Genomic DNA, 11,424 nt, shown 5'->3' with positions numbered 1-11,424 from the left:
TATTTACTTGACTTTGACGCGTTTCAACAACTCAGTCTTTGTCAAAATATATATCCACAACGAAATCCCAAAGGTACGACCATCCACAGGAACGGCGCAACACCAGGACACAGACTCTGTAGGCAAAGACATTCGGCCTTGTTCACATAGCGCGCTGATAGTAAATGGTGCATTTATATACACGTGGCTGTGGTTGTGTTTTTTCTATGTTACTCACAGTGACTAGGAATTTTGCAACATGTGGTGACTAATGGTAAAAGGCTGATTTACTGCAAAACAACATGATGACATCACATTTTACTACAGTATGCATTGACAGGGTAAACAGACTATGTATATACCAAGTGTCATGCAGAGCCGGTTGCTGCTCATGAAGTGCTCCGTATGCAGTGAGGCAGTAAGTGTGGAGAAACAATGTTTAAATGTTTAAGATGTTTTAAGCAGATCGCGTGTGCCGAAAAGCACAGAAAAATAAATAAACCCGCATAGATAAGCGAGAGTGGGATCCTCCTCACAGAAATTAGATCCGTGACTACACACATAGCGCTAACGCCATAACTGACCGTCCGCAACATAAAATAATACGGGTGGCGTGGGTAAGGATTCAGCAAGTGTTCTCCTGACATGAACTTTTGCGAGCGCAGAACCCACAAGGGCAATAATGAATGAGACACTACGTACTATAAACCCCACAATGCATCACAATTGTGTATTACTAACAGGCCCGCTGGAGGGCAATTTGAATAAAATGCAAGGAAAAGGGTAGTGTTCTCGTTACCTGCTGCGCAACATTAGAAGTTTGCCTGTGATCAAGAAGTCCATACTTCGAAACGCGTAAGGCTGTTTTAATGTAAAACGAAGGAAGAAAGTCAGCTGCCTTTTAATTATCTGTTCTGGAGTGCACTTTCGAATGCAGGATGCTTTGTTTGAAAAATTAATTTGCGGGTATCCAGCCGTGAAAGAGCACCACCCGGAAATTTGAAAGGGGCCACGCAGACACAGAACTGGTCGAAGTCTGCACGTGGGAGAATGGATTGGTACAATATCTGGTCTTCTTCCTTATAAAACCCACTGAAGGGTAATGAAAAATATTAATTGATGAACTTTTGCTAGCGCAGAACCCACGAGGGCAATAATGAATGAGACACTACGTACTATACACCCCACAATGCATCACAATTGTGTATTACTAACAGGCCCACTGGAGGGCAATTTGCATAAAATGCAAGGAAAAGGGTAGTGTTCTCGTTACTGCTGCGCAACATTAGAAGTTTGCCTGTGATCAAGAAGTACATACTTCGAAACGCGTAAGGATGTTTTAATGCAAAACGAAGGAAGAAAGTCAGCTGCCTTTTAATTATCCATTCTGGAGTGCACTTTCGAATGCAGGATGCTTTGTTTGAAAAATTAATTTGCGGCTGTCCAGCCGTGAAAGAGCACCACCTGGAAATTTCAAAGGGGCCACGCAGACACAGAACTGGTCGAAGTCTGCACGTGGGAGAATGGATTGGTACAATATCTGGTCTTTGTCCTTCTAAACCCCACTGAAGGGTAATGAAAAATATTAATTAAGGAACTTTTGCGAGCGCAGAACCCACGAGGGCAATAATGAATGAGACACTACGTACTATACACCCCACAATGCATCAAAATTGTGTATTACTAACAGGCCCACTGGAGGGCAATTTGAATAAAATGCAAGGAAAAGGGGAGTGTTCTCGTTACTTGCTACGCAACATTAGAAGTTTGCCTGTGATCAAGCAGTCCATAATTCGAAATGCGTAAGGCTGTTTTAATTTAAAACGAAGGAAGAAAGTCAGCTGCCTTTTAATTATCCGTTCTGGAGTGCACTTTCGAATGCAGGATGCTTTGTTTGAAAAATAAATAAATAAATAAATATATATATATATATATATATATATATATATATATATATATATATATATATATATATATATATATATATATATATATATGCAAAAAACAACACCGCCCCACTCCGTTGCTCTCTGCAGTGCGGGTGCGCCACTTGCGCGGGCGATAGCGCAATCAATTACTGCCAAACACCACGTCTCTAGAAAGAACGTGCGGCGCACTCGGGCTCAATCCAAAGGAATTAACTTTATTCGTTCTTCTCCGTGAAGACTAACAAACACACGCGTTCCGGGACCCTGCCCTTCGTCAGTGTTAGTTTGTCAAGTTCAAAGTTCACATTTAAATAACAAATACAATCATTGGTCGATTGGACTAGCGAGTGACATCGACATAGGACTTTACAGCTGGTCAACCACATTTCATCGTAACCATAGCGGCCATACTTGAATGACCTTGCAAACATGTAAATCATGTATTGTGCCTCGTGACACGTCATTGGATCACAATTTACTACAAAATGTGCATAAGGTCATGCTAATGATAAACTACACAATTAATTCAACATATGCCATTCATGTTCCAAGATGTCAAAAAAGGTTATCCAGTGACCAGACAATGACATGACCACTAAGTCAAAGGCCGAAAGCATCTTGCTAGATTGTACAATTGCGCCCTCCAATGGGCGTAGCCACAGCTCAAATGCTCGCGGTAGAAATTAAATTAATTAACCAGCGGTCCTGTCGATGGTGCTGTAACAAACTCAATTTTGATTTTTGAAAAAAGAGAAGGACGAAAAGGTGAAAGGGGCATACACTCACACTTATATACAATATGTACAGAAATGTATCAATCGTTTTTAGAACGCAAAATTGAGCCCTCAGATGGGCATACTCAATGAACACAATTGAAAAATAAACAGGTTGCAGAAGGAAAACACTCAGTTTACAGGTATTTCTCAATGGTGTGATAGTGTTATGCAAAAATGTGGAAACTGGAAATTATGCAAGGACAAGCTCAGCCAATGAAGGACCATAATTCTTCTTCCATGTTAAGGCCCCCAGGGGTGCGAGTTTGTAATTCAATAATGAAACGCGCCTCTAACTGGCGTAGCTCTCTTACTCTGTCTCCTCCTCTTTCAGTGATGGGGACCTGGTCCAAGCAAAAGTAGCTAAGTTTGTCACTACGGGATTCATGTTTGTCTGCAAAGTGCCTGGCAACAGGGTAAGTTGTGTCACGGTTCGTGATTGCCCGTGTGTGCTCCAAAACACGTTTCTTGGCAGGGTGGATTGTACTACCGATGTATTGGAGACCACACGGGCAAACCAGGCAATAAACAACAAAACTGGTATTACAGTTCAAAAATTTGTTGATGCTACGTGTTCCTATTCTGCCTGGAACACTGTATTCTTTCACTTTTTTGCTGTTTTTGTAGGCCTTGCAAGAGGCACATGGGTAGAAGCCTAACGGAGTGTTCTTGGGGACCTTGTCGGAAAAGTGGCTACGTACCAACAAGTCTTTCAATGACTTGCTTTTACGATAAGTCACCTCCGGCTTAAAAGATGTATCCTGACCAATGATATTGTCGGTATGTAGTATACTCCAATTCTTTTCTACTAGCTTTCTTATAACTCCAGCCTTGGTTGAGTAGCCCAAAATGAGACGGGGACCGCCCGGATCATCTTTTGCTTTGTTTAATTCGGGTTGTTCCATACCAAGGAGGGAGTGTCTCTCAATAGACTGTACCTTAAGGGCTGTTTCGCTCAGGAGGGTATCGGTGTAACCTCTTTGTCTGAACCTTCTGAGCGATTCGCTTGCTGCCTTGGTGTAATCTATGGGGAGTGTGCAATTCCGTTTAAGACGCAACAACTCCCCATAAGGAATGCTGTTGATGAGAGACCGTGGATGTTGACTGGTAAAGTGTAAAACTGAATTCCCTGCGGTGGGTTTGCGGTAGAGTTTAGTGCAAATCAAACCATCTGCTACGTACACTGAGAGGTCTAGGAAGGGTACCTCAGTCTTGCTCATCAGGCTGGTGAAATGCAGATTCAAAGAATTAGTATTAAGGATGTTGACATATTCTGTAGCTTCATCAGGAGTACCCTTCCACACGATGAACAAATCATCAATGTAACGTGCCCATAGGGCAATTTTGTCAACCCATACCTCATTACCCTCCGCCCAGGCCACGTGCTTCTCCCACCAGCCCACGAACAAGTTCGCGTAACTGGGGGCGAAGCACGTGCCCATCGCGGTACCTTGGGTCTGCAGATACAGCTGCCCACCAAACAAAAAAATATTGTTGTGCAGACAGAATTCAGCAAATTCAAAAAGCATAGTGTTGTGCATCTGGTATTTCAGGGGTCTTGCTTTAAGAAAATATTGGAGTGCCCCTAAACCGTCAGTGTGTGCTATGCAAGTGTATAAACTGGTTATGTCCATAGTGATAAGCACAAAGTCTGGTTCCCACTGTATTTCCTGAATGCGTTTGATGAAATCTGTTGTATCTTGGATGTAGGAGCTTAAGTCCTTAACCAGAGGGAACAGGAAATGATCAACATAGATGGAGACTTTTTCAAGCAAACTCTCCTTGCTGGAAACAATGGGACGTCCTGGAGGTCTCAGGATGTCCTTGTGGATTTTAGGTAGATGGTAAAATGTAGGTAGAACCGGACTGTCCACTTTGAGAAACTGAAATTCATCTTCCTCCAGGATGCCACTGTTCCTCCATTTATCCAGCAAATTGTAGAGTGCTAACACACTGGGGTTGTATCTCTCTATTTGGATTTTTAAATAGCTTGAAGAATCACCCAAAAGGCGTAGGGCTTCACCTCGATAGAAATCCTTGGACATAACGACAACGTTGTCGCCCTTGTCGGATTGCTTAATAACAATACCAGTGTCTTCTTTAAGGGTCTTGACTGCTGTCCATTGGGCTTTCGACAAATTAAAGAGGCGTTTATTAGCATGTACTTGTGGTTTGTCTTGCAAGCGTAGCCTGTTCAAATCCTTGATCATAGAGTCGTGGAAGCAGTCAATTGCATCAAAGGGCATTTTAGGGATAAACCTCGATTTCTTTTTGAATTGGCTTTTACCACTGGTTTGTCCAATCCCAAGATGCGGGAGTCCCTCCGACTCATTTGTTGTCACTTCCATTTGTAAATCATGCAAGGCTTGAAGTGCCTCCGAGTCATGTCCTGTAAGTTCGTCCGTTGATAGGCCTGCTGAAGTTGGGGAGGGCAGGGTTGGATGCAATTTAAAAGTTTTCTGCAATTTTAGTTTGCGTATGAAACAGTATAAATCAATTCGTGTCTGTACATAGTCCCATTCTGAGGTTGGACAGAACGTGAGACCTTTCTCGAGAACTGAGATTTCATCCCGGGTCAGTGTTCTCGTCGAAAGATTGATTACTGTTTGCTTGTTCATTTCCTGTTGCTCCCCCGCTTGCCTCTCGTTGTTCGGGGTGCTCCCCCCCTCTTCCGTTTCTTGCCCCCTCTCCTGGTTTTCCGATGCTTCGGTCTGGGGGTTTCACTCGTTGCGGATACCTTCTCCATGATTCTTTCATGATTTCGTATTCCCTGGGAAAATCCGGTTCCCTATCGCCACTCGCACCTTGATCCGACGGAGTGACTTCAATCTCTGCTTGTTCGATTTCAACCTCAGACTCGGATGTGTCTCTCTGATCCGCTACTCTGTTCCTAGAAGTTGCCGACTGTAGGGTTTTCCTCGGTATATCATACTTCCTGGCAAATGTCAGAACTCTCCCCGATTCGTAATCGTGTTGATCTCTCGCAAACTTGCTTTGTTTGCGCCTTTTGATGTCATTTTCGTATGAAATCAATCTGCTTTTCATTTGACTTCTCAGGTTTTCTACCTCCGAGTGTTCCCCCAGAGTAGAGATCTGCTGCTCAATCTCATTGATTTCCTCCAGGAGTTTAGTTCTGTCGCTTTTGGCATATGTAATCAATATTTGTACCATTCCTTTGGAAGATGCCACCGTATGTTCTGCCCAGTCTTTTAATAAATTGGGGTCCGGATTTTCATATGAGGGGATGGTGTAAATACGGAGTCCCCGAGGTATACGGCCCACATCCAGATACCTCTGTAGGGAGGTCGCCTCCCACCACTTCCTGATTTCTTTTTCATAGGTGCGTTCTAGCTTCGTGAACCACCCTTTCAAATTCTCTGGCCTTCTGTCAGTGCCTGCGCCTGCATCCGAGACCAATCCAGATGCAGCGCCCTGAAAGACCAATTCTGCTGCTTCCAATCTTTCAGCATCGCTGAACATTGTTCTTCACGGGAGCGAACGAAGTACTATGAATATGTTGATACCACAATAACGGCGATAATCACCGGAGCCACTACGCACTTGCCGTAAATCACCTTGATTACTATGTAGGCTTAAAGACGGACTCACCGAGTTGGTAGAACTACTCCGTATTCTACACGCCAGCCGGTCGGTACAAACATCCACTGTATCCGCTGAGTCTACCGAGGCTTGGTGGGGAGTCCAGTCAGCCAATTCATCCCTGCAATCTTGCTTCGAAGAATTGCAAACATCCAGGTCACGGCGGAGCAAGGTCTCAGTCCATAAGCAAAAAACAACACCGCCCCACTCCGTTGCTCTCTGCAGTGCGGGTGCGCCACTTGCGCGGGCGATAGCGCAATCAATTACTGCCAAACACCACGTCTCTAGAAAGAACGTGCGGCGCACTCGGGCTCAATCCAAAGGAATGAACTTTATTCGTTCTTCTCCGTGAAGACTAACAAACACACGCGTTCCGGAACCCTGCCCTTCGTCAGTGTTAGTTTGTCAAGTTCAAAGTTCACATTTAAATAACAAATACAATCATTGGTCGATTGGGCTAGCGAGTGACATCGACATAGGACTTTACAGCTGGTCAACCACATTTCATCGTAACCATAGCGGCCATACTTGAATGACCTTGCAAACATGTAAATCATGTATTGTGCCTCGTGACACGTCATTGGATCACAATTTACTACAAAATGTGCATAAGGTCATGCTAATGATAAACTACACAATTAATTCAACATATGCCATTCATGTTCCAAGATGTCAAAAAAGGTTATCCAGTGACCAGACAATGACATGACCACTAAGTCAAAGGCCGAAAGCATCTTGCTAGATTGTACAATTGCGCCCTCCAATGGGCGTAGCCACAGCTCAAATGCTCGCGGTAGAAATTAAATTAATTAACCAGCGGTCCTGTCGATGGTGCTGTAACAAACTCAATTTTGATTTTTGAAAAAAGAGAAGGACGAAAAGGTGAAAGGGGCATACACTCACACTTATATACAATATGTACAGAAATGTATCAATCGTTTTTAGAACGCAAAATTGAGCCCTCAGATGGGCATACTCAATGAACACAATTGAAAAATAAACAGGTTGCAGAAGGAAAACACTCAGTTTACAGGTATTTCTCAATGGTGTGATAGTGTTATGCAAAAATGTGGAAACTGGAAATTATGCAAGGACAAGCTCAGCCAATGAAGGACCATAATTCTTCTTCCATGTTAAGGCCCCCAGGGGTGCGAGTTTGTAATTAAATAATGAAACGCGCCTCTAACTGGCGTAGCTCTCTTACTCTGTCTCCTCCTCTTTCAGTGATGGGGACCTGGTCCAAGCAAAAGTAGCTAAGTTTGTCACTACGGGATTCATGTTTGTCTGCAAAGTGCCTGGCAACAGGGTAAGTTGTGTCACGGTTCGTGATTGCCCGTGTGTGCTTCAAAACACGTTTCTTGGCAGGGTGGATTGTACTACCGATGTATTGGAGACCACACGGGCAAACCAGGCAATAAACAACAAAACTGGTATTACAGTTCAAAAATTTGTTGATGCTACGTGTTCCTATTCTGCCTGGAACACTGTATTCTTTCACTTTTTTGCTGTTTTTGCAGGCCTTGCAAGAGGCACATGGGTAGAAGCCTAACGGAGTATTCTTGGGGACCTTGTCGGAAAAGTGGCTACGTACCAACAAGTCTTTCAATGACTTGCTTTTACGATAAGTCACCTCCGGCTTAAAAGATGTATCCTGACCAATGATATTGTCGGTCTGTAGTATACTCCAATTCTTTTCTACTAGCTTTCTTATAACTCCAGCCTTGGTTGAGTAGCCCAAAATGAGACGGGGACCGCCCGGATCATCTTTTGCTTTGTTTAATTCGGGTTGTTCCATACCAAGGAGGGAGTGTCTCTCAATAGACTGTACCTTAAGGGCTGTTTCGCTCAGGAGGGTATCGGTGTAACCTCTTTGTCTGAACCTTCTGAGCGATTCGCTTGCTGCCTTGGTGTAATCTATGGGGAGTGTGCAATTCCGTTTAAGACGCAACAACTCCCCATAAGGAATGCTGTTGATGAGAGACCGTGGATGTTGACTGGTAAAGTGTAAAACTGAATTCCCTGCGGTGGGTTTGCGGTAGAGTTTAGTGCAAATCAAACCATCTGCTACGTACACTGAGAGGTCTAGGAAGGGTACCTCAGTCTTGCTCATCAGGCTGGTGAAATGCAGATTCAAAGAATTAGTATTAAGGATGTTGACATATTCTGTAGCTTCATCAGGAGTACCCTTCCACACGATGAACAAATCATCAATGTAACGTGCCCATAGGGCAATTTTGTCAACCCATACCTCATTACCCTCCGCCCAGGCCACGTGCTTCTCCCACCAGCCCACGAACAAGTTCGCGTAACTGGGGGCGAAGCACGTGCCCATCGCGGTACCTTGGGTCTGCAGATACAGCTGCCCACCAAACAAAAAAATATTGTTGTGCAGACAGAATTCAGCAAATTCAAAAAGCATAGTGTTGTGCATCTGGTATTTCAGGGGTCTTGATTGGACTAGCGATGTCACTCGCTAGTCCAATCGACCAATGATTGTATTTGTTATTTAAATGTGAACTTTGAACTTGACAAACTAACACTGACGAAGGGCAGGGTCCCGGAACGCGTGTGTTTGTTAGTCTTCACGGAGAAGAACGAATAAAGTTAATTCCTTTGGATTGAGCCCGAGTGCGCCGCACGTTCTTTCTAGAGACGTGGTGTTTGGCAATATATATATATATATATATATATATCATATATATATCCAGACATAGATGATTTCACAGGGTATTTTACCGATATTCATAACTTTCCAACAGACAGATCACATCAGCAAGGACAGTAGCACTTTCAAACATCTAGGGTAGAAAATGTGAACTACGTCCATTAAAGTTGACAAGATGTTATATGTCATCCGCTGTTTATCGAATTAAGATTTATCCAGTCATGTATTTATTGCTCAAATGCACAAATATATTTAACAGATATCAAATACAGGAAAACATCAAGCATATTTGTATTTAGGATGTTGTTTATGTCTATTGGGTTCTGCTATGGAATACGAATCACGTGGTATAACACGAACAAAGCACCATCACTTTCAATAAGGCACTTTCCTTACTTGTCACTGTCATGTGATCAAGGCTCAAGCGAGCTGAAACGCGTAATGGCGACGTGTGAGGAATAAAAGAACCTGCACAAACTCTCTGGGTCCGTGTCCGTTTCTCAAGAGGATTCCTGGCAAGCAACGGAAGAATACTTGTGATATATATATATATATATATATATATATATATATATATATATATACACAATACATACAGCTCACACTGCCACCAGGTAATCGTACCTTTCTACAGAAGACAGCACTCACGGGGGAGAATTCCAAATTTTATTCACAGGAACTCGGGGCGCACAGACGCGTTTCGGCAACCGCCTTTGTCGATGTTTGCACAAAACGCCGGCATCGCCATTTTCTTTATATCCAAGTTTACGCTTTACCAGTTCATCAAAACAGTGAAAGGACCAACTTTGCATCGATACCGTGTCGCACAGGATCCTTTTAAACAGACTCAAGGGTCTTGGGGTGTCAGGTACTGTTTGGGCCTGGTTCCGCTCCTTTCTAGAGGGGCGCACACAGAAAGTGGTTCTCCAATCTTACACCTCAACTGTTAGCCCCCTTAAGTGTGGAGTTCTGCAGGGCTCGGCCCTAAGCCCAACGCTTTTTAATGTGTACCTTACTCCTCTGGTAGCAGTAATTGAGAAATTTGGGGTGAAGGTCGTGTTAATTTTAAGCAGTGGCTTCTGAACATTTCATTATGGATGACAGAGAACTGCTTAAAATTAAATACAGACAAAACGAAAGTCCTCTTTTTTAATCAACCTACTACCCCACGGTGAGAGCTCTGGTGGCCGGTTGAGCTAAATCCTCCACCTCTTCCAGTTATTTCTGCCAGAAATTTGGGCTTTAAGTTTGACACACAACTGTCTATTAAAGTGCAAATTGCCCATGTCTCGAGGCAGTGTTTTTGGAAGATGAAGGCTCTTCGGAGCTTTCTTCACTATCTTCCCATAGATTGCAGGAAGACTGTGGTGCACGCATTGGTCACCTCTCAACTTGATTACGCGAACAGTCTGTATATGGGACTTCCGGAGTACCTACTAGGAAGACTGCAGACTGTCCCGAACGCAGCAGCTAGGCTTGTGCGTAACGTGCCAATGCGTCACCACATAACCCCCCACTTGATCAGTCTTCACTGGTTACCAGTGAAAAGAAGAGTAGAGCAAAAAGCCCTTACTTTGGCTCATAGAGCAATGAACAACATTGGTCCCCAATATCTGAGGTGAAGACTGGCACAATACAGCAACAAGAGAGTACTCAGATCCAATGACAGTAACTTTCTGGTCATCCCACGGTTTGCAAAGGCCGAGACCGGAGGCCGCTCTTTTGCGGTTAAAACGGCCACTCTGTGGAACTCTATGCCGGATTACCTAAGGAAGATTGATTCTGAACAAATTTTCAGGAGAGCATTAAAAGCATGGCTCTTTACTCTTCCCTAATTCCTTAACATCTGCCACACAGTTAGATCAACAGCACTACCAGCACCGGGACACCTCCGCAAGAGGTAGCCGTGCGCTATATAAGCTTTTTATTATTATTATTATTATTTTTATTACTCATGACATATTCTATAACATCATTAATAATATCACTCCTGTATTTGAAATCACATCATTGATGGCAAAACGGTGCATGGCAGGGGCGCAAGTTATAGTTACTTAAGGGCCACCAAAACACCAGATAATACAAGCCCTAAAAAAAACAATACACGTACAAAATCTACAAGCACATACTCTCACTCATCCAACATCTCTCACCCATCCCAACACACATACATACATCCACTCTTTGCCAAATACCACCATATAGTACCCACATTTAAAAACTTGTCACACTCACCCTCTCAATGCAGCAAATACACCAGTAGCTCAGTTCACAAACATACAACAATACCTACCAACATGTCTATAATCCATCGTTCAATTCAGAGCCATGCAATATGACATTCATGCTTCACCACCACCTCTCTCTCACACACATCTACCTTCAACATACACAAAAGAAAGCAATTCCACAACACACTTCATATCCCCTTATCTATCCCAAAACAAATCCACCATTCAGACACAACTCCACATCCCAA

At 43.4% G+C, this 11,424-nt stretch overlaps 1 protein-coding gene across 1 annotated transcript in view; it reads left to right on the top strand.

Annotated features, from left to right (window-relative positions):
- Positions 1–340: 340 nt before the first annotated feature.
- Positions 341–11,424, top strand: part of UBE2U (ubiquitin conjugating enzyme E2 U) — a 376,214-nt gene continuing 365,130 nt past the window's right edge. Inside the window, exon 1 of the mRNA XM_085602383.1 lies at positions 341–397. The gene's annotated coding sequence lies outside the window, so the exon portion shown is untranslated. The remainder of the gene's footprint in view (positions 398–11,424) is intronic.

Source organism: Triturus cristatus, chromosome 4_2 (genome assembly GCF_964204655.1).
Source record: "Triturus cristatus chromosome 4_2, aTriCri1.1, whole genome shotgun sequence".
Taxonomy (NCBI): Eukaryota; Metazoa; Chordata; class Amphibia; order Caudata; family Salamandridae; genus Triturus; species Triturus cristatus.
Note: the sequence above shows the minus strand (reverse complement) of the source record. Positions and strands in the feature narration are given on the sequence as shown.